The 26,331-nt window shown below is 43.5% G+C and overlaps 1 pseudogene; it reads left to right on the forward strand.

Moving 5' to 3' along the window:
- The first annotated feature begins 1,144 nt into the window (after positions 1-1,144).
- On the forward strand, positions 1,145-7,066 carry LOC135532950 (extracellular calcium-sensing receptor-like; annotated as a pseudogene).
- The last annotated feature ends 19,265 nt before the right edge of the window (positions 7,067-26,331 follow it).

The raw sequence follows: 26,331 nt of genomic DNA on the forward strand, positions 1-26,331 counted from the left end.
ACACACACACACACACACACACACACACACAAACACACACACACACTCCTGTGTATCAGGCTCAAACAGAACACAGACCCCATCTCAGTGGAATTACTCTTGATAAGTACTAGACAGAGAGGGAAAGAGAGAATGAATGAGAGAGAGCGAGAATAGGAGGGAAATGATTTATGACCTCATGTTCTCAGCGACTGTGGTAATTAAAGTGATTAACTTCAGTGTCATAGTCATTTTTCAATTACATGCAATTATCTCTAACAACAACCTGCTGTCATTGGTACAGCTCAGGGAAGGAAAATGTATTTCTTTCTTCTCCCCCTCACTCACTCACTCACTCGCTCACTCACTCACTCACTCGCTCGCTCACTCTCTCACTCACTCACTCACTCACTCGCTCACTCACTCACTCACTCACTCGCTCACTCGCTCTCTTTCTCTCTCTCTTTCTCTCTCGCTCTCCCTCGCTCTCTCTCTTGCGCTCTCTCTCTCTCGTTCTCTCTCCCTCTCTCTCTCTCTCCTTCTCTCTCTCTCTCTCTCTCTCTCTCTCTCTCTCTCTCACACTCTCTCTCTCTCTACCCATCTCCTCTCCTACTTCATTACCTTCAATAACATCACCCTCATAGGCTTTCTCCAATTACCCTCAATTACCTGTTCCCCAAGTTATCCTCCAATAACATGCCCCAATTAACCCCCTCCTGCCCCACCCGTCCCTACAAGCACCCCCTGGTGGCTGTGTGTCTGTTTTTTAGCCGGGGCTCATTTCTCCCTATATCAGCATCTCCCTTCTCTCCTCTTCCTCTCCCTCTTTCACTCTCTGCAGGAGATGCTAGACTGATAGACACTCATCCTCTCTGTCTGTCTGTCTGTCTCCCTCACCAGGATAAGGTTTACTGTAGATAGGTAGGGCAGAGATGGAACATGTTTTTTTGTGTGTCTATCACTGTTGTTTCATACAACTGTCTGGTTACAGGTGTCCGTGGTGTATGGTGTATGGTGTATGGTGTATGGTGTATCTCTTAATTACTAGCGTTTCTTTGTTCATGTCATTCTATTTACTCAGTGTTCTGTCTGTACGATCTTGCTTTGATCTCTCTCTTCCAGGTGACGGACTTTCCCAGTCCTCGACCTTGTCTCTATCCAGGTGATGTGCCTCTATGGCTGGCTGTGGCTGCTCTGCTGCCTCCCTATCCCTGGGTATGTCTGGGGTCAGTCTGGAGGTGGAGGGGGGGCCTGTCGGCTGATGGCTAACCCCATCTCGGGCAGTGTTTATCGGGCAGGAGATGTGGTCATTGGAGGCCTGTTCCCCGTCCATGTGGAAGCCCCTCTACCAGAGCAGGAGTTCCGGAGTATTGAGGGAAATGTGACATGCACAATGTACGCAACTCCCAAGTGATGTGTGATGACAGCTTTGTTTCATTGTTTTCACGTGTAAAGTGTTTTCAGTTATCTCCTCTCTACCTGTCTCTTCCCTTCCTCCATCTGTCAGGTTCAACCAGCGTGCTTACCGCTGGCTCCAGACTATGATCTTTGCGGTGGAGGAGATTAACCGCGACCCATTACTCCTTCCTAACCTCACCCTGGGGTTCCTGGCTGCTGACACATGCCTGGCAGAGGGAACCACTCTGGGGGCAGCCCTAGCCATGGTGACCGGCCAGGATGCCTCTGTGGCAGGAAGAGAGTGTGGAGCAACCCCTGAGGTGCCCGTGATAATCGGTGATGCCCGCTCCTCAGCCTCCATCGTGGTGGCACAGACCCTCGGGCCGTTTGATTTACCCATGGTGAGGCATGGGGTTGGATTACAGACCGGAATGGAAAGAGATAACGACTCTCTTACAGATTACATTCAAATATCTATCTAAATGACTTTCTTACAGATTACATTCAAATATCTATCTAAATGACTTTTACAGATTACAGATTACACTCAAATATATTTCTAGATAACACTTACACATTCAATTAAATATCTATCTTGATGACTCTATGTTCACGTTTCCTCTTTTCTACTCTGAGTGTTACAAATTCTTATTCTCCCTGACTCTCTCTCTCTCTCTGTTCTCTCCCAGGTGAGTTATTTTGCCTCCTGTGCCTGTTTGAGTGACAACTGGAGGTACCCATCGTTCTTCCGTACGATACCCAGTGATGCCTTCCAGGCTCGGGGCATGGCCAGGCTGCTGCATCAGCTGGGCTGGGAGTGGGTGGGGCTGGTGTCAGGGGATGATGACTATGGAAAGTTTGGGGTTCAGATGCTTCTCCAAGATCTCCAAGGATCTGGGGTTTGTGTCGCCTACGCAGAGGTCATCCCCAAGGTGCGACCTCACTCTGATGATTTCTGTCTCTCTTTAACTCTGCTTCGCCCACTCTCCATGAATATAAAATAGAAACACTCTCTCTGATTTTCTCTGACTCTCTTCCCTCTCTCCCACTGATGGTCATCCCCAAGGTACCATCTCAGAGACGGATGAAGTACATCGTGGACACAATCAGAGGATCTACTGCCAGAGTGGTGGTGACCTTCGCCATCGCTCAGGATGCACGGGTAATCAGTTACTGGTCAGAGTATTGTTAAGTATTTGTTACACAACTGTAGCAGAGTGTTTTTGTCCTACCATATCTTGATGCCCTTTATAGACAAGTATTTTCTTATTGATAATCATGTACTTCAACCTGACTATCTTGATCTTTTTAACCGTCTCATTCTTCAGGCCCTGATGGAAGAGGTTGTCCGTCAGAACATAACAGACAGGCAGTGGATCGCCTCGGAAGCCTGGGTCACCTACTCTACTCTCTCTTCCCCCAAAAACCTGCCCTCTCTTGCCGGGACTATTGGATTTGCCCTGAAGAAAGCTGTCATTCCCAGCCTGGGGCCTTTCCTAACCCGCCTCCGTCCTGATGGGGAAAACCAGAAATCCGACCCCTTCCTGGGGGAATTGTGGGAGGAGATTTTTGCGTGTTCCCTGGGGATTGACCTCAGCATGACCCCGTCGTCCCGGCGACAGTGTACTGGTTCAGAGGTCATAGGTGAGGGAAAGTTTACAACTAATGCTCTGTTTTGTGTGTCCTGATCCATTCCCGATGTTGTCTCAGTAAAATAAAGTGTCAATCCTAGGTGAGGGGGAGAGCCAGTATGCTGACGTGTCTCAGCTGAGAGCCAGCTACAATGTGTACAAGGCTGTGTACGCCATCGCCCACGCCATTCAGGACATGGTGGCCTGTTCACCAGGGGAGGGACCCTTTAATAGTGGACAGTGCCCTGATATCAGGAGGCTTCAACCCAGCCAGGTGACAATACCATGTTGATCTGTTTTCAGGGTACAACTCTAACGTTTCCAGTCAGGATACAATGGACACACTTTATAAGTGTTGAGCACTAAAATCCCTAAGCCACCACTGGTTCTAACTCTAAATCCTGTTCCAATGCCCTTTTGTCTTTGAGATTGTTCATTATCTGAGGAGAGTGAACTTCAGTACTCCTGTGGGGGATTTGATCCACTTCGACATGAATGGTGATCCGCCTGCCTCTTATGACATCATCAACTGGCATGTGACCCACGAGGGGACGGCAGAGTTTGTCCAGGTCGGCCATTTTCTGTCTTCAGTCGGAGTGGACGACCAGTTTCACATCAATATGGAGAAGGTGGTGTGGGGAGGAGGCAGCGGAGATGAGGTGAGTACCACTTAGCTGGGTTTCTCTGGGGCAGAGAGGAGTGTGTGTGTGTGTGTGTGTGTGTGTGTGTGTGTGTGTGTGTGTGTGTGTGTGTGTGTGTGTGTGTGTGTGTGTGTGTGTGTGTGTGTGTGTGTGTGTGTGTGTGTGTGTGTGTGTGTGTGTGTGTGTGTGTGTGTGTGAGAAAGAAACTTGTTTAGTTTCTCACCTTGAGGCAGACATACAGCAAAGAGAAAGACAGGAATAAAACAAATAACACATGAATGTTCAGTCAGGAAGCTCTGTTAACAATATGATACTGAATGTTAGTTCAGACAGGAAGCTCTGTTAACAATATGATACTGAATGTTAGTTCAGACAGGAAGCTCTGTCAACAATATGATACTGAATGTTAGTTCAGACAGGAAGCTCTGTCAACAATATGATAGTGAATGTTAGTTCAGACAGGAAGCTCTGTCAACAATATGATACTGAATGTTAGGTCAGACAGGAAGCTCTGTCAACAATATGATACTGAATGTTAGTTCAGTCAGGAAGCTCTGTCAACAATATGATACTGAATGTTAGGTCAGACAGGAAGCTCTGTTAGCAAAATGATACTGAATGTTAGTTCAGACAGGAAGCTCTGTCAACAATATGATACTGAATGTTAGTTCAGACAGGAAGCTCTGTCAACAATATGATACTGAATGTTAGTTCAGTCAGGAAGCTCTGTTAACAATATGATACTGAATGTTAGTTCAGACAGGAAGCTCTGTCAACAATATGATACTGAATGTTAGTTCAGACAGGAAGCTCTGTCAACAATATGATACTGAATGTTAGTTCAGTCAGGAAGCTCTGTCAACAATATGATACTGAATGTTAGTTCAGACAGGAAGCTCTGTCAACAATATGATACTAATGTTAGTTCAGTCAGGAAGCTCTGTCAACAATATGATACTGAATGTTAGTTCAGACAGGAAGCTCTGTCAACAATATGATACTGAATGTTAGTTCAGACAGGAAGCTCTGTCAACAATATGATACTGAATGTTAGTTCAGACAGGAAGCTCTGTCAACAATATGATACTGAATGTTAGTTCAGTCAGGAAGCTCTGTCATCAACATGATACTGAATGTGAGATATTTGTGTGGTGAGATTCCTCACCTCGTCCCCAGAGGGGCCCAGCAAACCTGCTTCTCTCTGTGTGTGTGTGTGTGTGTGTGTGTGTGTGTGTGTGTGTGTGTGTGTGTGTGTGTGTGTGTGTGTGTGTGTGTGTGTGTGTGTGTGTGTGTGTGTGTGTGTAATAGTGGTGATAATAGTGATGATGATGACTGCGTCCTCCCCACCGTCTGGTAGGTCCCTGTGTCTATATGCAGTGCTGCCTGTCCCCCTGGTACCAGACATGCGGTACAGAAGGGGAGGCCCGTCTGCTGCTTTGACTGTCTGTCCTGCGCTGAGGGAGAGATCAGCAACACAACAGGTCGTCTATCAACTTTTCTCATTCCAATTCATATTTGACTGGTCCTGATCCTGACTTGTACGGGTCCTGACTGGTCCTGGTTCTGACTGGTCCTGATTCTGACTGGTCCTGATTCTGACTGGTCCTGATTCTGACTGGTCCTGGTTCTGACTGGTTCTGATTCAGACTGGCCCTGATTCTGACTGGTCCTGATTCTGACTGGTCCTGATTCTGACTGGTCCTGGTTCTGACTGGTCCTGATTCTGACTGGTCCTGATTCTGACTGGTTCTGATTCAGACTGGCCCTGATTCTGACTGGTCCTGATTCTGACTGGTCCTGATTCTGACTGGTCCTGGTTCTGACTGGTTCTGATTCAGACTGGTTCTGACTGGTCTGATTCTGACTGGTCCCGATTCTGATTGGTCCTCGTTCTGACTGGTCCTGGTCCTGACTGGTCCGGGTCCTGACTGGTCCGGACTGGTCCTGGTTCTGACTGATTCTGATTCTGACTGGTCCGGGTCCTGACTGGTCCTGGTTCTGACTGATTCTGACTGGTCCTGGTTCTGACTGGTCTTGGTTCTGACTGGTCCAGGTCCTGACTGGTCCTGACTGGTTCTGATTCTGACTCTTGATTTCTGTTCCTTCTCTGTCAGGGTCAGTTGAGTGTATCAGGTGTCCAGAGCGGTTCTGGTCCAACCCAGATCGTACGGCCTCGTCCCACAGCTGGTGGACTTCCTCTCCTACAGCGACACCATGGGCGTCATCCTGTCCGTCATCTCAGTTTCCGGGGCAACGCTCACAGCTGGTGCCCTGGCCACCTTCTTCTACCACCGCCATACTCCCTGGTGAGTTGAATCATGTGATCATAGAAACACAATGAATAGAACAGGTGTCCCCATTCAAATCAATGATGGCATAATGGATGGACTGGCAGGCATTTTGAGTGTTCCCGATGTCAGGAAGTAAAAGCTGGAAGTGCATTCCATTGCATGAGAGACATCAGTTCGTCCAATTTGTAAGTCGCTCTGGATAAGAGCGTCTGCTAAATGACTTAAATGTAAATGTAAATGTACTGTGTCACATAAGGACGAGATTTATGACGTTACTCTGTCTAAATTATCATTCTCTGTCTCGTTGCAGGTGAAAGCCAACAACTCTGAGCTCAGCTTCCTGCTCCTGCTGTCACTCAAACTCTGCTTCCTGTGTGCACTGGTTTTCATTGGCTGGCCGAAGCCATGGACTTGCATGCTGAGACACACCCTATTTGGTGTAAGCTTTGTGTTCTGCATCTCCTGTCTGCTCAGCAGGACTGTGGTGGTGCTGGTGGCCTTCAGGGCCACTCTGCCTGGAGAGAACCTGATGAGATACTTCAGCCCAGCTCAGCAAAGGATGGGCATCTCACTCTGCACACTCCTCCAGGTGAACATCTAGTTTTTACTATTGGAATGTATTGATTTCCTTCACTGACCGTATTCTGTTGTTATGGTGACTGTGCTTTGTCCTTCCAAACCCCGTTCCCTTCCACAGGTGCTGATCTGTGTGCTGTGGCTGGTCGTAGCTCCACCCCGGCCGGCTAAGAGGGGCGGCAGAGAGGGTCGGGGGCCGAGGGTGGTCCTGGAGTGTGACGTGGGCTCTGTGGTCGGCTTCTCTCTGGTGCTGGGCTACATCGGCTTGCTGGCCTCTCTCTGTCTCCTCTTAGCCTTCCTGGCCAGGAAACTCCCTGACAACTTCAATGAGGCCAAGTTCATCACCTTCAGCATGCTGATCTTCTGTGCTGTATGGATCTCCTTCGTCCCTGCCTACGTCAGCTCTCCTGGGAAGTACACTGTAGCTGTGGAGATATTCGCCATCTTAGCATCCAGCTTTGGGCTGCTGTTCTGTCTGTTTGCTCCTAAGTGTTTCATCATCCTCCTGAGACCAGAGAGAAACACCAAGAAACACATGATGTCCAAATAGAAACCACCAAGAAACACATGATGTCCAAATAGAAACCACCAAGAAACACATGATGTCCAAATAGAAACCACCAAGAAACACATGATGTCCAAATAGAAGCCACCAAGAAACACATGATGTCCAAATAGAAACCACCAAGAAACACATGATGTCCAAATAGGAACCACCAAGAAACACATGATGGACAAATAGAAACCACCAAGAAACACATGATGTCCAATTAGAAACCACCAAGAAACACATGATGTCCAAATAGAATCCACCAAGAAACACATGATGTCCAATTAGAAACCACCAAGAAACACATGATGGACAAATAGAAACCACCAAGAAACACATGATGTCCAAATAGAATCCACCAAGAAACACATGATGTCCAATTAGAAACCACCAAGAAACACATGATGGACAAATAGAAACCACCAAGAAACACATGATGTCCAATTAGAAACCACCAAGAAACACATGATGTCCAATTAGAATCCACCAAGAAACACATGATGTCCAAATAGAATCCACCAAGAAACACATGATGTCCAATTAGAAACCACCAAGAAACACATGATGTCCAATTAGAAACCACCAAGAAACACATGATGTCCAATTAGAATCCACCAAGAAACACATGATGTCCAATTAGAAACCACCAAGAAACACATGATTTCCAAATAGAAACCACCAAGAAACACATGATGTCCAATTAGAAACCACCAAGAAACACATGATGTCCAATTAGAAACCACCAAGAAACACATGATGGACAAATAAAAACCACCAAGAAACACATGATGTCCAAATAGAAACCACCAAGAAATACATGATGGACAAATAGAAACCACCAAGAAACACATGATGTCCAATTAGAAACCACCAAGAAACACATGATGTCCAATTAGAAACCACCAAGAAACACATGATGTCCAATTAGAAACCACCAAAAAACACATGATGTCCAATTAGAAACCACCAAGAAACACATGATGGACAATTAGAAACCACCAAAAAACACATGATGTCCAATTAGAAACCACCAAGAAACACATGATGGACAATTAGAAACCACCAAAAAACACATGATGTCCAAATAGAAACCACCAAGAAACACATGATGTCCAATTAGAAACCACCAAGAAACACATGATGGACAAATAGAATCCACCAGGAAACACATGATGTCCAATTAGAAACCACCAAGAAACACATGATGGACAATTAGAAACCACCAAAAAACACATGATGTCCAATTAGAAACCACCAAGAAACACATGATGGACAATTAGAAACCACCAAAAAACACATGATGTCCAATTAGAAACCACCAAGAAACACATGATGTCCAATTAGAAACCACCAAGAAACACATGATGTCCAATTAGAAACCACCAAGAAACACATGATGTCCAATTAGAAACCACCAAGAAACACATGATGTCCAATTAGAAACCACCAAGAAACACATGATGGACAAATAAAAACCACCAAGAAACACATGATGTCCAAATAGAAACCACCAAGAAATACATGATGGACAAATAGAAACCACCAAGAAACACATGATGTCCAATTAGAAACCACCAAGAAACACATGATGTCCAATTAGAAACCACCAAGAAACACATGATGTCCAATTAGAAACCACCAAGAAACACATGATGTCCAATTAGAAACCACCAAGAAACACATGATGGACAAATAAAAACCACCAAGAAACACATGATGTCCAAATAGAAACCACCAAGAAACACATGATGGACAAATAGAAACCACCAAGAAACACATGATGTCCAATTAGAAACCACCAAGAAACACATGATGTCCAATTAGAAACCACCAAGAAACACATGATGTCCAATTAGAAACCACCAAAAAACACATGATGTCCAATTAGAAACCACCAAGAAACACATGATGGACAATTAGAAACCACCAAAAAACACATGATGTCCAATTAGAAACCACCAAGAAACACATGATGGACAATTAGAAACCACCAAGAAACACATGATGTCCAATTAGAAACCACCAAGAAACACATGATGTCCAATTAGAAACCACCAAGAAACACATGATGGACAATTAGAAACCACCAAGAAACACATGATGTCCAATTAGAAACCACCAAGAAACACGAGGGACAAATGTGAAATGACACATACTCATTTCGTCATTTAAGGATTGTAGAATGTCCATTCTGTTTGAGAGCATACATTTCCTGGTAAACTTTCACCATATTACCTTGTTAATACCAACAGTTGAAGTCGGAGGTTTACATACACCTTAGCCAAATGCAGTAGGCCTAGTAGGCCTCCTTGCTCACACACACTTTTTCAGTTCTGCCCACAAAAGTACTATAGGAGTGAGGTCAGGGCTTTGCGATGGCCACTCCAATACCTTGACTTTTTTGTTCTTAAGCCATTTTGCCACAACTTTGGAAGTATGCTTGGGGTCATTGTCCATTTTGAAAACTCATTTGTGACCAAGCTTTAACTTCCTGTGCAGTTGTAAACTGGCTTTTTTTCTGGAGGTTTTGGAGCAGTGGCTTCTTCCTTGCCCGATAGGCCTTCAGGTTATGTCGATATAGGACTCATTTTACTGTGGATATAGATACTTTTGTACCTGTTTCCTCCAGCATCTTCACAAGGTCCTTTGCTGTTCTGGGATTCATTTGCACTTTTCGCACCAAAGTACGTTCATCTCTAGGAGACCGAACGCGTCTCCTTCCTGAGCTGTATGACGGCTGCGTGGTCCCATGGTGTTTATACTTGCGTACTATTGTTTTTGTAGATGAACGTGGTACCTTCAGGCATTTGGAAATGGATCCCAAGGATGTTCCAGACTTGTCGAGGTCTTGTTTTTCTGAGGTCTGGGCTGATTTCTTTTGATTTTCCCATGATGTCAAGCAAAGAGGCACTGAGTTTGAAGATAGGCCTTGGGCCTTGAAATACATCCACAGGTACACCTCCAATTGACTCAAATGATGTCAATTAGCCTATCAGAAGCTCCTAAAGCTATGACATCCTCTTCTGGAATTTTCCAAGCTGTTTCAAGGCACAGTCAAATGATGTATGTAAACTTCTGACCAGCTGGAATTGTGATACAGTGAATTATAAATTAAATAATCTGTCTGTAAACAATTGTTGGAAAAATTACTTGTGTCATGTACAAAGCATATGTCCTAACCGACTCCCTCATCGTACACTAAAATGCAAACAGGCATATTCCACTGTTTGCTTACCCACGGCGGGAACCTCTCCTCTGCCTAAATCTCCTTCCTAAAATCAAATCAAAATTAAATTTGTCACATGCTTGTTAAACAACAACCAGTGAAATGCTGACGGGACCTCTTTCATATTATACTGTATTTGGTGAGGAATAAATACACAGTGAAAATAAATAACAACAAGGAGTAGGGCTGTTACGATGTACAACAAGGACCACGGCTGTTGTGATGTACCACAAGGAGTAGGGCTGTTATGCTGTACCACAAGGAGAACAGCCATTATGCTGTACAATAAGGAGTAGGGCTGTTATGCTGAACAACAAGGAGTAGGTGTGTTATTTTAGTCAGTTAAGAACAAATTCTTATTTACAATGACCCGCCAAATCCCGGACGACGCTGGGCCAATTGTTCGCCGCCCTATGGGTCTCCCAATCATGGCCGGATGTAATACAGCCTGGATTTCAAACCAGGGATTGTAGAGATGCATCTTGAACTGAGATGCTGTACCTTAGACCGCTGCTCCACTCAGGAGCAGAACAATAAGGAGTTGGGCTGTTATGCTGCATTCAGATTGCTTGAGCAAGATGCTAGACAGCAGACTGGATGTCATTGTTTTCATTGATAGAACGAAGGTGAATGCCATCAGCCGTCATGGTATACGGTATTTGCCGCCAGAGTTCAGATAGTTCAGATACTTTCCCATCTTCCCATTGTTTTTACCGGATGTTGATTTATTTTAACCTGAAATAACCATAGTAAAGCATACCGTCCTTCTGGCTTGCTTTTAACTTCACCTTCTTTCTTGCTTTTTTGTCAAATTCTATATGACTGTTGAATGACTGTTGAGTCATGGTAACGAGGCTTCTCCAAAACTGTGCTCTGTTGTCGCTGATGGTCATTGGTAGCCTACCAAACTTGCTAATGACCTGGTACTCTATCATCCCTCTAATCACTCTTGACATCATTGCAAAAGCAATTGAAAATCAAATCAAGCACTTCATGAGAGCCCTGGCAATCAGAGTTTGCGTAGAACAGTTGCACATCGAGAGCTCCTCATAGCTGATTGATCCATTGAATTAAATAATTCTTCCTAGAAGCTCATGTTGCGCAACATTTCAATAGGCTGTGCAATTGCATGAGAAAACAGAGTTTTGATGGTCTCTATTAAAAAGAGGAGGATCCCATCAGATTTCTATAAGCTAGGACTACTATATTTATTCTTCAACTTTTCTAATGTTAAGCACATTGCTACTCTTTAAAACCGGAGTAGCCCACCTGGCTGGCATGAAAATGAACCGCAGGAAAAGCCTCCTCCATTCTCTATTCAAGGGCAAAGGCCTATGGATAATGTGTACTATTTTCCGCTGCCACTGTTCGACGTTGAAAATCAAAACTAATTTCACACATATTATTTAGTTTACACTACCAATCAAAAGTTTGAGGTCACTTAGAAATGTCCTTGTTTTGAAAGAAAATGACTTTTTTTGGTCCTTAAAAATAGAAATAGATCAGAAATACAGTGTAGACATTGTTAATGTTGTAAATTACTATTGTAGCTGGAAACGGCAGATTTATGGAATATCTACATAGGCGTACAGGGGCCCATTATAAGCAACCATCACTCCTGTGTCCCAATGGCACCTTGTGTAAAGGAATCCAAGTTTATCATTTTAAAAGGCTAATTGATCATTGGAAAACCCTTCTGCAGTTATGTTAGCACAGCTGAAAACTGTTGTTCTGATTAAAGAATCAAACAAAGTAGTGAATAAGGGTATGTGCTACGTACGCCTCTTGGAGGAGGGAACGCAACACCCTGCTACATCTCAACTCCCCGTGGAGTGAAAAAAAGTGTGATCGTAGGTGCGGGGGAAGGACGACAGAGGCCAGGAAAAATACCGATTACAGGGAATTTATTATTCCTACACTTCGTAATGTGGATGGAACCAAAGCAAATAAAGTAAAAGTTAACGAATCCCCTCTCCTACCTCACCTGCCTTCCCACTACTAACCTAACCTTTAGCACCACCTGGTGGGCCAACCAAGATACAGGCGGTGGTCCGCCCAGGTCTTACCTGACCTTTAGCACCACCTGGTGTGCTAACCAAAATACAGGCGGTGGTCCGCCGAGGTCTTACCTAACCTCACCACCTGGTGTGCTAACCAAGATACAGGCGGTGGTCCGCCCAGGTCTTATGTGACCTTTAGCACCACCTGGTGTGCTAACCAAAATACAGGCGGTGGTCCGCCGAGGTCTTACCTAACCTCACCACCTGGTGTGCTAACCAAAATACAGGCGGTGGTCCACCCAGGTCTTACCTAGTGTGCTTAGAGTAAATACTACGGGGTATGTTTGCCCGGAGGCTTCTTGCCTAAACACTCCGAAGGTGTGTTCCCCTTCCCCCCCTGGGAACAAATGAAACAGAATAATTTAGCAATACTCTAAATGTGAAATTTCAATAACCACAAACACTAAGTCGTATTGGCGTACATGTACCTCTAAAGGAGCGGCTACAAAATAATATCAAAACAATATCAAAACAACTTTCACTGACCGCCACAACAACCAACGCAAGAAAGAAAATATAAGCTTTTCCCTTTGACGAGGAAACACTGGCTTTTAACAAGCTGGAGAAGGCGTTGGTAATTGAAGAGACAGCTGTTTCCCCAGACGAGAGCGAGGGGTCAGAGCTCCAATCAGCGATGGGGCCGACCAATCAGCTGCTATAGGAATCCAGGAAGCCATTTCCTGAAATAGACACACATACAATGCCAGAACAGCACAGAAACTGGGGAACGTAACAGTCTGAATATTGTAAATGTGATATTTCACTATATTTGTTTGGTCATTATGGTGTATTGTGTGTGTAGATTGACAAGGGGAAAAAAAGATTTAATTATTTTTAGAATAAGGCTGTAACGTAACAAAATGTGGAAAAAGTCAAGGGGTCTGTATACTTTCCCAATGCACTCTACTTACACTGACATCCCAACACACACATTATCCGCGCACACATGCATACTGGTGCCACACATAGTCACACACACACACACACACACACACACACACACACACACACACACACACACACACACACACACACACACACACACACACACACACACACACACACACACACACACACACACACACACACACACACACACACTGTCATGCAAATATAATGCAAATAACTGCCAGTCTAACTGTAATTGAGCTTTAATTAACATCAGCACATTGAGCATCTCTGGGCTTCCACACACAACCTACAAGCCACTGATGAAAACCTTTGGAACATCTACGTTTTAAAAAGTCTAATAAATCCATGTAATATTGCCTAAACCATCACAATAAATCCATAATTTATATTAGACAGGTCTAAATAAACATTAGGACAAGAAGAAAATGTTGTCTGGTTCAGAAGAACAGAATAGCTGAGTTGTCCTTCCGTTAGTCCCTGATCTGGCTATGCCGTAAGGCTGTGGGCTACACTAGTTCATTTAGCAGACAAAATGTGCTTATAATTCCCGTGGCATTATTTTAGATTATTTTTTAGCAAGAAGAATATAATTGAACATGGCTGAACAAAATATAACGGATATTTATAAGTGCACATGCGCGCTATTCTGTGCTGAGCAGATAACAAAGTGATCATTTGCAACAGGTCCTCCTCTATTATTTATTTATGCATCTTTAGTTGTGATACAAACCTTAGGCTATCAGTAGCGGTACGTGGGGGGAAAAAATGCGTTGTTTGATCTATAACCTGTTAGTTCATATGCCTTGCTATCATGATATATTGGCCTAAGGCCGAGACAATAAGAAGACACAGTGGCAGAATAAATTCAACCATTCCTGCACGTCATCACACAACCGGAGAGAAACATCTGTCTGGTGAAGTCCACAAATCCCATTGCATGTAATAAACAGTTACAAGGCCTACAGCATGATCTAGCAAGTTAATGTCTCTGACATTTTCAGATCACAAAACAACTACTGATTTTTAGAACCACAGAGAGTTAAGTTAACGTTACAAGTTTGGCACACCTGGATTTGGGGAGATTCTCCCATTCTTCTCTGCAGATCCTCTCAAGCTCTGTCAGGCTGGATAGGAGCGTCGCTAGACAACTATTTTCAGGTCTCTCCAGAGTTGTTCGATCGGGTTCAAGTCCGGGCTCTGGCTGCGACACTGAAGGACATTCAGAGACTTGTTCGCGAATCTCCTCCTGCGTTGTCTTGGCTGTGTGCTTAGGGTCGTTGTTCTGTTGGAAGGTGAACCTTCGCCCTATTCTGAGGTCCTGAGCAGGTTCTGGAGCAGGTTTTCATCAAGGATCTCTCTGTACTCTACTCTGTTCATCTTTCCCTCGATCCTGACTAGTCTCCCAGTCCCTACTGCTCAAAAACATCCCCACAGCATGATGCTGCCACTATCATGCTTCACCGTAGGGATGGTGTCAGGTTTCCTCCAGACGTGACAGTTGGCCATAAAGGCCTGATTGTTGTCTTTCTGGAAGGTTCTCACATCTCAACAGAGGAACTCTAGAGCTCTGTCAGAGTGTCCATCGGGTTCTTGATCACCTCCCTGACCAAAGCCCATCTCCCCTGACTGCTCAGTTTGGCCGGGCGGCCAGCGCTAGGAAGAGTCTCGGTGGTTCCATACTTGTTCCTTTTAAGAATGATGGAGGCCAATGTCTTCTTGGGGACCTTCAATGCTGCAGAAATAACCCTGTTTTTTTAAGAAAAGCACATTTTTTTGTCCATTAAAATAACATCAAATTGATTAGAGATACAGTGTAGACATTGTTAATGTTTTAAATGACTATTGTAGCTGGAAACGGCAGATTTTTTATGGAACATCTATATAGGCATAGAGAGGTCCATTATCAGCAACCATCACTCCTATGTTCCAATGGCACATTGTGTTAGCTAATCATAGTTTATCATTTTGAAAGGCACATTTTTTAACACTTTTGAAATGATAGCACAGCTGAAAACTGTTGTCCTTGTTTAAGAAGCAATACATTTGGCCTTCTTTAGACTAGTTGAGTATCTGGAGCATCAGCATGTGGGTTCGATTACAGGCTCAAAATGGCCAAAAACAACGAACATTCTTCTGAAACTCGTCAGCCTATTCTTGTTCTGAGAAATGAAGGCTATTCCATGCAAGAAATTGTCAAGAAACTGAAGATCTCTTACACCGCTGTGTACTACTCACAGAACAGAACAGGGCAAACTGTCTCTAACCAGAATAGAAAGAGTGGGAGGCCCCGGTGTACAACTGATCAAGAGGACAAGTACATTAGAGTGTCAAGTTTGAGAAACAGACGCCTCACAAGATCTGTAATCGGTATTTTTCCTGGCCTCTGTCGTCCTTCCCTCGCACCTACGATCACACTTTTTTTCACTCCACGGGGAGTTGAGATGTAGCAGGGTGTTGCGTTCCCTCCTCCAAGAGGCGTACGTAGCACATACCCTTATTCACTACTTTGTTTGATTCTTTAATAAGAACAACAGTTTTCAGCTGTGCTAACATAACTGCAGAAGGGCTTTCCAATGATCAATTAGCCTTTTAAAATGATAAACTTGGATTACTTTACACAAGGTGCCATTGGGACACAGGAGTGATGGTTGCTTAGAATGGGCCTCTGTATGCCTATGTAGATATTCTTTTAAAAATCAGCTGTTTCCAGCTACACTAGTAATTTACAACATTAACAATGTCTACACTGTATTTATGATCAATTTGATGCTATTTTAACTGACAAAAAATGGCTTTTCTTTCAAAAACAAGTACATTTTGAAGTAACCCCAAAAGTTTGAATGGTTGTGTGTGTGTATACAGTACTAGTCAAAAGTTTGGACACCTAATGATTCCATTCCATTCACCTATGCAAAATGGTGGCTACTTTGAAGGATCTCAAATATATATATAAAAAAATATTTGGTTACTACATGATTGCATATGTGTTATTTCATAGTGTTGATGTATTCATTATAATTCCAACATGTAGAAAATCGTAAAAAATAAAGAAAAACCCTTGAACGAGTAGGTGTGTCCAAACATTTGACTGGTACTGTATATCTCCCCACTTACATGACTGTGTCGGTGAAGCATAGGAAATAGATGGGAAAGTGTTGCAGAGAAATACAACTGTCATAACACCTTTTCATGAGCCTTTACATGTATTGTGATTGATGCTGAAAGCCTTCCTTTTCAACCACAGGAGTTAGAGGCTGCCTCTCCATCACCCCACCAGTCATCATCTCCTACTCTCCCTAGCAGAAAGGGCCAGGTGTAGAGGTGTAACCGATGTGAAATGGCTAGCTAGTTTTTCGGTGGTGCATTTCATTAATAGCGTTTCATTCGGTGACGTCACTCGCTCTGAGACCTGAAGTAGTTGTTCCCCTTGCCCTGCAAGGGCCGTGGCATTTGTGGCGCGATGGGTAACAGTGCTTCGTGGGTGTCAGTTGTTGATGTGTGCAGAGGGTCCCTGGTTCAAGCCCAGGTTGGGGAGAGGAAAGGGTTCCTGGTTCAAGCCCAGGTTGGGGTGAGGAGAGGGACGGAAGTAAACTGTTACAGTGACTGTTGACAGCTGGCACACGTTATGGCTTATTTAGAGGCGTGATAAAAAAGTAGTTTTCGTTTTTTTCTATATTTTTTATTTCATAGTTATTAATTTTTTAATTTCTTCATGTTTTTGGTTAAATTCTTAATATTAACTTTAGTTCTCTAAAGTGGATTTCTGTGTTCTAATTGAAAAGTGTCCTGTTGGTAGTTTTGTTGCCTCTAGTTGCACAGGTGACATCCTGGCAAAAAAAAGAAGAAGAGGTTAAACGGATTTCAGTTTCCCTGCATTAAAATCACCGGACACAAAAAACGCCACGTCTGGATTTGCATTTTCTTGTTTGGTGATGACCTATGCAGCTCATTGAGTGTGGTGTTATTGGCAGTATCGGTTTGTGGTGGTATATAGACAGCTTCGAAAAATATAGATGAAAACAAACCGGGTAAATAGTATGGTCTGCAACTTATCATGAGGTACTCTAAATCAGACAAACAAAACCTTCAGACTTCCATAACATTGGAGACTGAGCACCAGCTGTTTTTACCAAAGAGACTCCCCCCTTTGACGATGCATCTTCCCTCCACATCGCATAGAGCCCTCTCCCCCCAGACGCACAAGCGCTCCCCTTGTCACACTACCTTCGGTACACATTCAGACCACAGTCATCCAACAAATATAGTTACTACACAGTAGCACCACCTCAACTGGTAGAACTATCAGGGCCTCAGTAGCACCACCTCAACAGGTAGAGCTATCAGGGCCTCAGTAGCACCACCTCAACAGGTAGAGCTATCAGGGCCTCAGTAGCACCACCTCAACAGGTAGAGCTATCAGGGCCTCAATAGCACCACCTCAACAGGTAGAGCTATCAGGGCCTCAGTAGCACCACCTCAACAGGTAGAGCTATTAGGGTCTCAGTAGCACCACCTCAACTGGTAGAACTATCAGGGCCTCAGTAGCACCACCTCAACTGGTAGAACTATCAGGGCCTCAGTAGCACCACCTCAACAGGTAGAGCTATCAGGGCCTCAGTAGCACCACCTCAACAGGTAGAGCTATCAGGGCCTCAGTAGCACCACCTCAACAGGTTGAGCTATCAGGGCCTCAATAGCACCACCTCAACAGGTAGAGCTATCAGGGCCTCAATAGCACCACCTCAACAGGTAGAGCTATCAGGGCCTCAGTAGCACCACCTCAATAGGTAGAGCTATCAGGGCCTCAATAGCACCACCTCAACAGGTAGAGCTATCAGGGCCTCAGTAGCACCACCTCAACAGGTAGAGCTATCAGGGCCTCAATAGCACCACCTCAACAGGTAGAGCTATCAGGGCCTCAGTAGCACCACCTCAACAGGTAGAGCTATCCGGGCCTCAGGTGCAGCATTCTAGTTCCAGGAAGCTATCAGGGTCTCAGTAGCAGCATTTTGGGTCCAGTAAGCTGTCAGGGTCTCAGGTCATTATCAGGCAAGTCTCTGTGTGCCTTTAGGAGGCCCTGGTATCACAAACAATCCTACAGGGGGAACAGTAGACAATGAGACCAGGTAAATGGCCCTATTGAAAGGTCTTATAGTGGGTGAATCCCTCTGTCTCTGTGGTGCCCAGGACCTTTCACCACACTGAACAGATGAAAGAAAGGAGGTAAAGAGACCTGTGAAGAGATGATCTTGTGGTAGAGGAAAGAGAGACCCTCATTGGTTGCCCTCGCACGCCAACACATAGTTCTACAGTCCTTCCAGACATGCAATACTAAACACTTCTACAGACAGCCTGCACAATGGCTGTTTTTGACCAGTTACGGCCCAGGAAACGTTTATAAAGGCATATTACAAGACATTTAGACATTTCTAACTTCAACAATGAAAGATTATCTCTTGATGAACGATTGATTTTCTGGAATGTTTATTAGCTCAGGTTAGATTCTTCCTAACATAGCTTCTTTCTCCTGTAGTTAGACATATCCATGGCTAGAACACATCTGGTCAGCATTTACGCTAAGATTAGAGAGGACAGCAAACCACAGGGCCATAAACAACCCTACGGGGCCACAGTCTGTGCCTCACTGATTCTCAGACAGTCTCTCTTTCTTCTTCTTTCTCTCCCTCTCTTCCCATCCTGTACATGCATGCTATATGCATGGTATATGCATGGAATATGCATGGTATATGCATGGAATATGCATGGTATATGCATGGTATATGCATGGTATATGCATGGTATATGCATGGTATATGCATGGTATATGCATGGTATATGCATGGAATATGCATGGAATATGCATGGTATATGCATGGTATATGCATGGTATATGCATGGTATATGCATGGTATATGCATGGTATATGCATGGTATATGCATGGTATATGCATGGTATATGCATGGTATATGCATGGTATATGCATGGTATATGCATGGTATATGCATGGTATATGCATGGTATATGCATGGAATATGCATGGTATATGCATGGAATATGCATGGTATATGCATGGAATATGCATGGAATTTGCATGGAAAATCCATGGTATATCGGGTGCTGTAGGTGTCCTTCCCTCCAGGACACCTACAACACCTGATGTCAAATGAAGGCCAAAAATATCAAGGACAACAACCGCCCGAGCCACAGCCTGTTCACCCCTCTATCATCCAGAAGGCGAGGTCAGTACAGGTACATCAGACAAGGCCATCAGACTCTTAAATTCTAATAAATTGCCATCACTAGCACACTAGAGGCTGCTGCCTATATACATAGAGTTGAAATCATTGGCCACTTTAATAAATGGAACACTAGTCACTTTTATAATGTTTACATATTTTGCATTACTCATCTCATGTGTATATACTGTACTCTATACTATTCTATTGTCTCTTAGTCAATGCCAGTCTGACATTGCTCGTCCATATATATATATCAGTCTAATGTACTACATGCCTGGCTGGTTCACCCCTCAGTCTACTGTACTACAGGCCTGGCTGGTACACCCCTCAGTCTACTGTACTACAGGCCTGGCTGGTACACCCCTCAGTCTACTGTACTACAGGCCTGGCTGGTACACCCCTCAGTCTACTGTACTACAGGCCTGGCTGGTACACCCCTCAGTCTACTGTACTACAGGCCTGGCTGGTACACCCCTCAGTCTACTGTTCTACAGGCCTGGCTGGTACACCCCTCAGTCTACTGTACTACAGGCCTGGCTGGTACACCCCTCAGTCTACTGTACTACAGGACTGGCTGGTACACCCCTCAGTCTACTGTACTACAGGACTGGCTGGTTCACCCCTCAGTCTACTGTACTACAGGACTGGCTGGTTCACCCCTCAGTCTACTGTACTACAGGCCTGGCTGGTACACCCCTCAGTCTACTGTACTACAGGACTGGCTGGTTCACCCCTCAGTCTACTGTACTACAGGCCTGGCTGGTACACCCCTCAGTCTACTGTTCTACAGGCCTGGCTGGTACACCCCTCAGTCTACTGTACTACAGGCCTGGCTGGTACACCCCTCAGTCTACTGTTCTACAGGCCTGGCTGGTACACCCCTCAGTCTACTGTACTACATGCCTGGCTGGTTCACCCCTCAGTCTACTGTACTACAGGACTGGCTGGTACACCCCTCAGTCCATTTGGCAGCACATACAAGGTTTGAGATTTTGTTCCCTTCCCCTCTCCTTGTCTGAATCAGACCAGCTCTATAGGGTCAGATTGACTCCTCTACCAATCATCATTAGCTCAGGAAATGACGAATGTGTTGCTGATATAAGCAATGTGGGTGGAGCCATGACTTAAAGATGATTGGATGAGCTCTATGACTGATGACAGGTGATCTTGACTGAATGACCCTCGTTGGAGCCATACTGTAACAGAGGTCAAGTGTGGGGTCATGGTCAGGGGTTTGGTCAACGTCAAGGTCAGTCACAGACTGTCAGTGCTCTCAAACTGGTCGTGAATTGAGAGATAATTGTATGTTTAAACCTCTGTGTTGAGAAATACCAAAACATACCTCTCGCTCTTCCATGTGTACAAACACTGAAGGATCCATGAGGAAAACAAACACATTCTTCCACTGAACCCCTTTTCCCAGAACTGTGCATCCTCTCACTGTTTCTCCCACCTCTTGTCCCTCTCCTGTGGAAACTACCAAAACAAGGGCTGATACAGAATACGCTGTTAAGATGATCCGCCAAGTAGAGAGGTTGAAATATTGTTACATTAAAACTCATTTAAATTGCGTTAAAGGGTATTATCCTCGCTTAGCTGGATGTTCGTCCGTTTGGTAACGTCTATTTCTCTCCTTGCCAAACAGGTGTGTCTGATAGAACCTCTACCTGTGTGTTCTCTGGTTCTGCTGGGTAAGTAGAAACACATGGAGGAGCCTGTCATTTGACATACAGTAGAGACCTCCTCTACAAGGACACTACAGTTGAGACCTCCTCTACAAGGACACTACAGTACAGACCTCCTCTACAGTACAGACCTCCTCTACAAGGACACTACAGTAGAAACCTCCTATACAGTACAGACCTCCTCTACAAGGACACTACAGTAGAAAACTCCTCTACAAGGACACTACAGTACAGACCTCCTCTACAGTAGAGACCTCCTCTACAGTACAGACCTCCTCTACAAGGACACTACAGTAGAGACCTCCTCTACAGTACAGACCTCCTCTACAAGGACACTACAGTAGAAACCTCCTCTACAAGGACACTACAGTACAGACCTCCTCTACAGTAGAGACCTCCTCTACAAGGACACTACAGTACAGACCTCCTCTACAGTAGAGACCTCCTCTACAGTACAGACCTCCTCTACAAGGACACTACAGTAGAGACCTCCTCTACAGTACAGACCTCCTCTACAAGGACACTACAGTAGAAACCTCCTCTACAAGGACACTACAGTACAGACCTCCTCTACAGTAGAGACCTCTTCTACGAGGACACTACAGTACAGACCTCCTCTACAGTAGAAACCTCCTCTACAAGGACACTACAGTACAGACCTCCTCTACAAGGACACTACAGTACAGACCTCCTCTACAAGGACACTACAGTAGAGACCTCCTCTACAGTACAGACCTCCTCTACAAGGACACTACAGTAGAGACCTCCTCTATAAGGACACTACAGTAGAGACCTCCTCTACAAGGACACTACATTACAGACCCCTCTACAGTACAAACCTCCTCTACAAGGACACAACCCACTTTCTACAGTTAGCTTTACACAATTACACAACATCTTGTAACAAATCAGAACCTTGATTACAACTTATGTGACCCCCCAAAGATGAAACTATAGTAGGATGGGATGTGCATCGCCTGCAGTTGCTCATGGTTTTGTACATAATTAGATGCCAATGATGGTTGCTATTTTTCCATGGTTTACACAATTAACTGTTCATTTTAGTGTCCTATTTAGTTTGGGTGCTGTACTGATCATGTCTTTTGTTTAAATACCTTCCGGTTTAGGTTAGGAACCTGGAAGGGTTGATAAATCTGCTATGGTATAATATTCAATCTGCTGATTCACACTGGGACAACACTGCTCCCTGCTGGTGAGATAGATATTACCGTTCTCTACTGGTTCTGATAGATATTACTGTTCCCTACTGGTTCTGATAGATATTACTGTTCTCTACTGGTTCTGATAGATATTACTGTTCTCTACTGGTTCTGATAGATATTACCATTCTCTACTGGTTCTGATAGATATTACTGTTCTCTACTGGTTCTGATAGATATTACCGTTCTCTACTGGTTCTGATAGATATTACTGTTCCCTACTGGTTCTGATAGATATTACCATTCTCTACTGGTTCTGATAGATATTACCGTTCTCTACTGGTTCTGATAGATATTACTGTTCCCTACTGGTTCTGATATATATTACCATTCTCTACTGGTTCTGATATATTTTACTGTTCTCTACTGGTTCTGATAGATATTAGTGTTCTCCACTGGTTCTGATAGATATTTCCGTTCTCTACTGGTTCTGATATATTTTACTGTTCTCTACTGGTGAGATAGATATTACCGTTCTCTACTGGTTCTGATAGATATTACTGTTCTCTACTGGTTCTGATAGATATTACCATTCTCTACTGGTTCTGATAGATATGACTGTTCCCTATTGGTTCTGATAGATATTACTGTTCCCTACTGGTTCTGATAGATATTACTGTTCTCCACTGGTTCTGATAGATATGACTGTTCTCTACTGGTTCTGATAGATATTACTGTTCTCTACTGGTTCTGATAGATATGACTGTTCTCTACTGGTTCTGATATATATTACTGTTCTCTACTGGTTCTGATAGATATTACCGTTCTCTACTGGTTCTGATAGATATGACTGTTCTCTACTGGTTCTGATAGATATGACTGTTCTCTACTGGTTCTGATAGATATTACTGTTCTCTACTGGTTCTGATAGATATTACTGTTCTCTACTGGTTCTGATAGATATTACTGTTCTCTACTGGTTCTGATAGATATTACTGTTCCCTACTGGTTCTGATAGATATTACTGTTCTCCACTGGTTCTGATAGATATGACTGTTCTCTACTGGTTCTGATAGATATTACTGTTCTCTACTGGTTCTGATAGATATGACTGTTCTCTACTGGTTCTGATATATATTACTGTTCTCTACTGGTTCTGATAGATATTACCGTTCTCTACTGGTTCTGATAGATATGACTGTTCTCTACTGGTTCTGATAGATATGACTGTTCTCTACTGGTTCTGATAGATATTACTGTTCTCTACTGGTTCTGATAGATATTACTGTTCTCTACTGGTTCTGATATATTTTACTGTTCTCTACTGGTTCTGATAGATATTACCGTTCTCTACTGGTTCTGATAGATATGACTGTTCTCTACTGGTTCTGATAGATATGACTGTTTTCTACTGTTCTGATAGATTTGACAGTTCCCTACTGGTTCTGATAGATATTACTGTTCCTAACTGGTTCTGATAGATATTACTGTTCTCTACTGGTTCTGATAGATATTACTGTTCTCTACTGGTTCTGATAGATTTTACTGTTCTCTACTGGTTCTGATAGATTTTACTGTTCTCTACTGGTTCTGATAGATATTACAGTTTTCTACTGGTTCTGATAGATATGACTGTTCTCTACTGGTTCTGATAGATATTACTGTTCCCTACTGGTTCTGATAGATTTTACTGTTCTCTACTGGTTCTGATAGATTTTACTGTTCTCTACTGGTTCTGATAGATATTACAGTTTTCTACTGGTTCTGATAGATATGACTGTTCTCTACTGGTTCTGATAGATGTGACTGTTCTCTACTGGTGAGATAGATGTTACTGTTCCCTACTGGTTCTGATAGATATTAGTGTTCTCCACTGGTTCTGATAGATATTACTGTTCTCTACTGGTTCTGATAGATATTACCGTTCTCTACTGGTTCTGATAGATATTACTGTTCTCTACTGGTTCTGATAGATATGACTGTTTTCTACTGGTTCTGATAGATTTGACTGTTCCCTACTGGTTCTGATAGATTTTACTGTTCTCTACTGGTTCTGATAGATATTACTGTTCTCTACTGGTTCTGATAGATATGACTGTTTTCTACTGGTTCTGATATATATGACTGTTTTCTACTGTTCTGATAGATTTGACTGTTCCCTACTGGTTCTGATAGATATTACCGTTCTCTACTGGTTCTGATATATTTTACTGTTCTCTACTGGTGAGATAGATGTTACTGTTCTCTACTGGTTCTGATAGATATGACTGTTCTCTACTGGTTCTGATAGATATGACTGTTCTCTACTGGTTCTGATAGATATGACTGTTCTCTACTGGTTCTGATAGATATTACCGTTCTCTACTGGTTCTGATATATTTTACTGTTCTCTACTGGTGAGATAGATATTACTGTTCTCTACTGGTTCTGATAGATATTACTGTTCTCTACTGGTTCTGATAGATATGACTGTTCCCTACTGGTTCTGATATATATTACTGTTCCCTACTGGTTCTGATAGATATTACTGTTCTCTACTGGTTCTGATAGATATGACTGTTTTCTACTGGTTCTGATATATATGACTGTTTTCTACTGTTCTGATAGATTTGACTGTTCCCTACTGGTTCTGATAGATATTACTGTTCTCTACTGGTTCTGATAGATATGACTGTTCTCTACTGGTTCTGATAGATATTACTGCTCCCTACTGGTTCTGATAGAAATTACTGTTTTCTACTGGTGAGATAGGCACTACTTCATGAGAGGGTAACTATACACACACACACACACACACACACACGCACACGCGCACACGCGCACACACGCACACACAAACACACACACACACACACACACACACACACACACACACACACACACGTGCACACACACACACACACACACACACACACACACACACACACACACACACACACACACACACACACACACACACACACACACACACACACACACACACACACACACACACACACAGCAGATCAAGAGTTCATCATCAAAGTGATCACTAAAGGTTCTTGTAAGGAGGGTTGTCCAGAGTGAGTTCATTTATCCAGTTACAACTGCATGCTTTCTGCAACCAAGCACTACTGTATAACATATTGTTTCACTCTTTCACTTTAAGTGCTGTGTCCAATTAATTATTATCCGAGGAAGTGTGTAGTGTTTTCTTAGAAAATAGTTAATTGAAGGTGTGTATAATCGACGGGAGTTAAGGAATCTAAGATAGCCTGAAACTGTCATGACGTTGGCCTGGGGGGGAGGTTTATGACAGTCATAAATACCTCTTCCCCCCTTTTTCCTCTCTCTACCCTACTGATGTGACATTTGAAAATCCTTTGGTTAACATAAAGATTCTGGGAACATCAGAAGGTGGGGGGGGGAAATGAACTATATTCTGCTAATCCGACGAGTTCAACATATGCAGTGGTACTTAATGAATATGATGTCAGTTCGGTTGTCATCTGAGACATTCTCATCAATGATAAGATGACATAAACTCTACAGTGGAAAGTCTACACATCAGAGTTATCGGATTCACATGGAATTGTTGTTCAATTTAAATGTTTGAATATAAACATTTTGGTGAAGAGAGATGAAATGTAATTTTAACTTCCAAATGAGAGATTTGGGTTTTCATAAGGTTAGGGCTCTGCTCAATCAGTGGCCCGCCCCTGTGAAGAGACATGGGTTATAAAACTTTTCAAACACACCCTTCTCGCTCCACTATATAAAGCTTTGATGAAAATGTAACCTCCTGTTCCAAGTACGTGAGGTCTGCAGCCTCTGACTTAAAAGGACTAACATGTCAACTACAGAACTAAGCCAACCTCAGCGTGAGCTTTGGTTGCAAATGTTATGAACTTTGAACTTATTCACTACAGAAGTGATACCTCCTAGCCGTTGAGTTAGCAACAGCAGCTGCAAATGTGGGCTAGAAGAGGACAGACAGAGTTTC

Source organism: Oncorhynchus masou, unplaced genomic scaffold (genome assembly GCF_036934945.1).
Source record: "Oncorhynchus masou masou isolate Uvic2021 unplaced genomic scaffold, UVic_Omas_1.1 unplaced_scaffold_2129, whole genome shotgun sequence".
Classification (NCBI taxonomy): Eukaryota; Metazoa; Chordata; class Actinopteri; order Salmoniformes; family Salmonidae; genus Oncorhynchus; species Oncorhynchus masou.